Below are 7,018 nucleotides of genomic sequence, written 5' to 3'. Positions count from 1 at the left end.
GTTATTGTATCCGTTTTCACATAGTTTAGTTGTAGAAGAATGATCACTTACTTTTGTAAAACTTTGGCTTCTCCAAATCCCATATGAAGATTCCTTATCATTTTGTAACTCATACACATGAGGCTTGGATTACGGTTGCTCATCCAACCTACATTTTTCCCTACTCAAAGAAATTGTATAGGGCCAGACCCCCGATAACATGTACCCTTTCTTCCCCTGCCATTGCCCAATGAACATAAACAAGAAAACCCTATAAGTTATATCGTACCCAGTGCACAAGGCTCCCGCTTTACGCAGGGTCTGGGAGAGGTGAATATGTGGTTATAATCCTCAAGTAAAGTGTCACTAATAAAATCCAGAGGTTCCTCAAAATAAATCATTTTTGTATCAAGGGATCAAGCCAAGCGATGTGAAACCTCATTTGCATGATACTGAGTGTAATGCACATCTAAAGTTGGCACTTGCCAAACAATATACTTTTACCACATGTGAATCACTAGTAGAAAAAAGCTCATCCACCACGTTCAATGCCCGTGATAGATTGCAATCCACCACAGGCACTATGTCCATTAGTAATCTAGATGTGATAAAAAGTCTTAGTTTCTATCACGGATTATGCCCGTTGTCAAATGTGAGATAAACACAGATTGCGCCTGTGGTAGATTGAGATCTAACACCACATTCATTATGACCGTTGTGAATTACAAATTGACCATGGCTAATGACCGTCATAAAAATATTTCCAAAAAAAAAAAATTAATAATAAATCATTTAATATATAAACAAATTTACTACAATATAATAATTACATAAACAAATCGCAAAATCAAATATTACAAATTGCACACTAAAGCTAACAATGAGTTATACTAGAAATATCAAACTATCCACACAATATCAAATAGGCCTCCAATAACAAGAACACTTGAAGACTTCAGATTTCTTTGAACATCTCCAAACAAAGGACCTTGAGAGTGAACTACTACCCCTAATACTTGCACCTCAGCAATTGCTGCCTCTCTCTATTTGCATGGACATAAGCATATGGATCACAAGAAAAAAAAATCTTGTACTCGTAAACCACCAAATTCCATCTCAAAGTCCCTCATCCAGAAATCTTCAACAAAGTGGTCATTAAATGGCAACTATGCAAACCCTTGGTAATGAATTGAAAATGAAGGTAGGAGATTTTTCTTGTGAAAAATGTCGCATCACGGTGGACCATAGATCATGGGTCCTGTCCAACTCCTCTACAGCCCACAATCAGGCTCACCGGAAGCATGGCCCATTCAGCCCCTTTGCACGTGGACACAAAGTTTTGTCCAATCTGATGGCCTTAGATTAACAACTCAGAAAAGGCCCAAAGCCCAAGAGACAGGGCTCTCAAGTGGAAGTATCATTGTCTCAAAGAGTTGCAAGTCTACGATGACATGAAGGTGTCTCAGATATGTGCGTGATAAACTTGATTCTGCCGCGGGTATCTTTCCCAGTGATGTTATAGGAGCGATGGGTGAAAAACAGTTCTACAAAATGACAAAAGCTATCGTCAAGTAAGTACCTTTGTTTAATGGCCGCTGCAACCATTTTTGTAAAATTCCCATATATGTTGTATTCTGCTAGCCACCTTTGCATTTCTGCATTACATTTTTTTTTTTTTATACCAAACGATATTCTACTTCTCTTCTAGTCGTTGTAATTGACTTATTGCTTCTCATGTAGTGCTGTTGCTGATCTGTCAGGAATGAATCTTATCCTCATTTGTGCTACTTCAAAACTTTCATCATGCATCCAATACCTTTATTTATTTGTATTTCATTACACTCATATCGTGTTTCGAGTCTAGATTTTGCATCGGTTTCTGATTCAACTTTTCTACCACTGTTTTCAGTCAACAAAGTATTTGCAGTGCAAGCCTTTGAGTTGCATAGGCTAATAAAAGTGCAAAGGTTGATTGCTGGATCACCCCATCTATTATTTGAAGACTATGATTTGTTAAATTCTACGAGACTATGATCTCAGATGAATAAAATGAATAAAAAATAGTGATGTGAGGATTCTGGAATTGTACAGAATTGCAAAGAGAAGAGAGAATGTTCTTCAGAAAATCACTTCATTCGTCACACCTCACACCTCACACCTCACACCAAACATGTGTGCAGGTATATTACCGTTAGAGGAGAGAGAGAGTGAGATATTCTCTCTTTCCATTACAATTAAATCCAACCATTCATGTAATCTGCCCTATAAGATAGTTACAAGAGTCAACGCAGATTACTAACTCCAAGATTACATCTTAGCTGCACACTTGGACTATAATCCAACAGCTTACATTCAATCTGGAAACTAAGGCTTAATTAAACACATCTCTAGCACAAACACTTATATTCCAACATGATTTTCTGAGCAAACCCACAGAAAAAGTACCTCCAGCAAAGAAGATAAGATTGGAGCATGCTCTAGGACCCCTACCCTAAATGTTAAACCGAAAGAACATTCTCAGAAGCATAACTCTCACATCCAATGTGTTGACGAATGCGAAGATGGGAAGCTCCCTCTTCCTTCTGTCAACAACGGTATCAGCAGCACCAGAGGATTTGTAAGCCAGGAATCACATTATCGTCAATATTCAATCAACGCACCATCAGCTTCGGGGCCTATTATCAAACCAGCCCTATTCCAACCCCCGCCTGAAATCTATGGTTTGTTCCCGCAATTTCTCTTTCTGAGGGACTCAGCTACAAGTTATATACAGGGCCATGTCCTCCAACTAGAGGTTTCATGGCACTGATGTATGAAACGTAAATCCAGGAACGCGGGACTGCTTAAACGCAGCTTATAGTGTTCCATCTTCTTATCAACAAGGGATAGGAACTGGGGTGCCAAATTTACTTTCTACATACTGCCCCCCTCACAGCATACCAATCGTAAATTCATCTTTGTCGAGGTCAGCTGTTGAGAATATGATCCTTTTTTAGGAGGCCACTCATATGGCCCGGAAAATCAGCTATCGCTTCGGGTAGTTAACTTCACTAGGCAAGTAAGGCATTGCCACACTAAGAACGTCCAAGCTTCAAAACGGAGTGATTTACAGGGAAGTACAAGAAGTAGCCCCTCAGACAGGACCACAAGAAATGTGCTTCCTCTCTTCCCTATTGCTCCACAACTTCAGGAACATACTCAAAAAGCGCAATCAAGTGAGCATCAGACGCGCGATCAAGGGTGTTCCACACAATACTAAACTGGCATCTGAATAAGCAGCCCGTATATTCTTGTCATTACAAGAGGAGAGGAAATAAATGGTTATCTAGTTTATCTCTGCAGTTACGAGACATGTAGAGCGGGAAACTAATATACATTTGTTTCACTTTATCAAATTAATGTTTGGCAGTTCAATATCTGTAATCTATACTTGTTATAAAATGCAAAAGTACAAAGTAACAATGAAAGTCTTATTCGGTGTCTACAAATTGAGAGCTTAGAGAAAAGGATGCTTTGGGAGGTAGGTTATCATATTCAAACATTGGCCTCTTTAGAGGTGCAGGCCTAAACAAGTTTTTTCTTATTAAAAACTTGGGTACCTTTTTGGTAGACTTGTCATTCGTGTCGTGTTTTTGGTATTCATGTCATTTCCGTGTCATACCCAATAACTTAACGGGTCGTGTCGTGTAATAATTGTTAAAATAAACGGGGTAATATGATCCGATCCGAAATCGACTCGATAATGTTATCAGGTACTATGACTCGACCCGTTATCCGTTAAGAAAAATATATTTAAATCAATAAATAATGAAAATGAAAAACATAATTTGACCCCAAAAAATGTAAAACATAATACTAAATTAGTATATACATACTACATTATCACATAAATATTACTTCAAAACATAAAAAAAAAAAAAAAAAATAAAAACTAAAAAAAACATTTGTCTTTCAAGTTTACATACCCAAAATAAGAGCCTAATGAAAAAACATTCGTACATACTACAAAATACAAAGGTTCAAAGATATGCAAAATGAAAAGAGTTACGTTTCAAGATTGAGGAACCTTGCATGTTTTTGACAATAAAACCCTTCAATTTTCATCAATCACCAAAGGAAATAGTATTAGAACTTTGGCTTGATATATTGTCTCCAAGAGTTATATTGACGATGTTTTCACTAAGGTTTTCCATAATCCATAAACTATAGATCTAAATTTAACTGTTGATTGTCGTTTATATTTACGCTCTATTCTTCTCACCATTTTTTTTTTCGGATTTTCTTTTTTTGAAAACATGATCTCTTAAAGGATGCATAAAGATGAATGGTTCATATAATTGATATTACGTTCAGAGTTTTACCATTAGTGAAAATATAGCTAGAAGTTTATAAAGTCTCTAGAAACTATATAACATCAATTAATATTTTAGTTGATCGTAAATATCGGAATATCATATCAATGATTCGAACAATTTATTTTTCTAAATTTGCTAAAAGATCACTTTTCAAAAAAAGAAATTCTAAAAATGAAATTCGGTGAGTATAATAAAGTGAAAACGACAATAGACGGTTAAATTTAAATTCAAGGTTATGGATTATGGTGTCAGATTTCAGAGTTGACCCCTTCACGAAAGTTGTAAAGCTTGTCATTATGAGTGATTATATATATATATATATATATATATATATATATAAAGCTTGTTATTATGAGTGATTGTGTGTGTGTGTATATATATATATATATATTTTTTTTTTACATTTTTCACACTTTTACAATAATTATTATTAATTTTATTATCAAATAAAAAAAACACCATTCATGAGATTTGGAGTGTCACAGCCCGTTTCGAAATGTTGTAATATTAATTGGTCTTGAACGTGGAAGTTCCTAATTTACCCTTGGACGTTAAAGTGTGTTGTGTGTATTATGTACTTAAGTTGGTCAATTCTAATATTTCCTAAGTTCTTGGAAAAAGACTTAGGCTTGTTACTTTGTTTTGTGGGTTAGTAACCAACTAGGATCACACACACACCTATCCCTTTGCTTGTGTACTCTCTCTCCTCCCTCTCTCGATTTTTTGCAACGTCCGTACAAGCGTACGGACAATTTTCGAACCATTCCATTTAGGCACGGATCGATGAGGAGAATATGACATTTGAGTTCATTGTAGGCTCCTGAGTCCACTCGTACCATTTATAGGAAGGGAAAGCTTAGAAAACCCGAGAACCCAAGATCCCAATTTTGAGGTACTGTTCATGCAATCGTAAATGCATGATTTTTAGAGGATTTCAAGCTTATAGGAAGCTTAGGGACATTTCCACGAAGCTCAGAGAAGAAAAATGACATAATTTGGATGTCGGGAAGTCGAGATCGATGCATTTGAAGTTTGACTGGATTATCGAAGGTCCTCAAGCAAATTTCCATGGATTTTATGTCCTAAAACAGGTATGGTTGTGTTATATTCGTCCTGAGCTTCAATTTGGTTTAAGCTTCATGAAATTTGGTGGACAATTGAGTGAGAAATGAAGGTTTTATTATTTCCTAGAAACTGACAACGCAGAGGTCACCGGCGCCAGACTCCGGCGAGCTGAGGAAGACGAAGGAGTATATTCCGTCAAAATTGATGGAATATTCCAATGAAAAAAGGTAACGCCGTTAGCGTCTGTTAAGGTTTTAACGGAATATTCTGCAGAATATTCCTAACGGCAGTTAGGATTTCGTCAGGGTTACCCGCGCGTGGGGCATCGGAAACTTTTTCTAAAAATATGGGGATGTTTGTGAAGTTGTGTAGATCACGTTGGTGTATGAGAAGTTATTAACTAGTTTTGTCTATGTGCTTTAAATAATGTTTATTCAGTTATTTCGCATATAGGTGATACCTATCCCAAGGAAGAGCGTAGTCAAGGGCGACTCGGGGGCTACGACCCTTAGACATACTAGTGAGTGGGCTTTTGGTTTTACATATATATGTATATGCTTGGTATCTTTCCCAGAAAATGCATTTAAATGAGTTATGATTTAAATTGCCATGCCAAATGTTTTACATTTAGAATATGCATATGATGTTTGCACACATATATATATATATATATATATAATTGTGGTACTGTGGACGCTCAGGTAAGCCTCAGGTGAGTTTATGAATTGTGAATGTGATAACGGTTGTGATTAATTGAGAAACATTGAGCTCATGAACCTGCACCCTGGTGTTAGTGATTTAGCTAGAGATATGACACATGCCTGTATATAATGTCACCTCCCACACCATATGCTCACATTGGATCCAATTTAGGTGCACAGTTTTGTCGTACAGATCATTATAGGTGGTTTCGACTTGTAGGTGACTAGCGATTTATCGTATAGCTATCCTGAGAGCGTAGCATTGAGAATAACTATATTACACCCAGTCCTGTCGTACAGACCCTTACAGTGGTTCCGACTCATGTGCAGTGTAGTGTTGTATAGGTCACTTAAGGTGACTCCGGCTAGATTGACTAATGAGCTATGAATTCAGTCGTACAGACCTCTGCAGGGGTTCCGGCTAATATGTTATTTTTCATGAATTTATTTTCACCTGAGTTACTTATTTTGTTTTATACTTTGGACATGGCATACTTTGAATATGGATATGTGAAGCATGAATTGATATATATATATATATATATATATATATATATATATATATATTCCATTTCTGGGAAAGTTATACATGTTTTATGGCGAGGGGTTAGAGCATTTGATAAATGAAATGGTTTTGAAAAGCTTTGTTTTTGCCCACTCACACTTTCCATTTTGTGCCCCTCCAGGTTTTAGATAAGCTTGTTCGTTGGTGGCTCACGAAGATTGATTGGAGGTTCTGACAGACTATCACAAATGTAGGGTATCTTTGGGTGTCGTTTAATTAGTACTTGTTTTATGGACTAAATTTAGGCTACTCATGCTCTGATTGTGTATTCACACATATTCTAACTCTTGTCCTAACTCGTACTTTTATGAGTTAGTTTTCATTTATTCATATTCTCTATTATCATTTTTGCT

General features: G+C 36.4%; 1 pseudogene; it reads left to right on the top strand.

The window, feature by feature from the left end:
• The first annotated feature begins 1,506 nt into the window (after positions 1-1,506).
• LOC108174062 (protein HEADING DATE 3B-like) lies at positions 1,507-3,452 on the top strand (annotated as a pseudogene).
• Positions 3,453-7,018: the final 3,566 nt, after the last annotated feature.

The sequence above is a fragment of the Malus domestica genome, chromosome 09 (assembly GCF_042453785.1).
Source record: "Malus domestica chromosome 09, GDT2T_hap1".
NCBI classification, from domain to species: Eukaryota; Viridiplantae; Streptophyta; class Magnoliopsida; order Rosales; family Rosaceae; genus Malus; species Malus domestica.
This window is presented reverse-complemented; position numbering and strand designations above follow the sequence as displayed.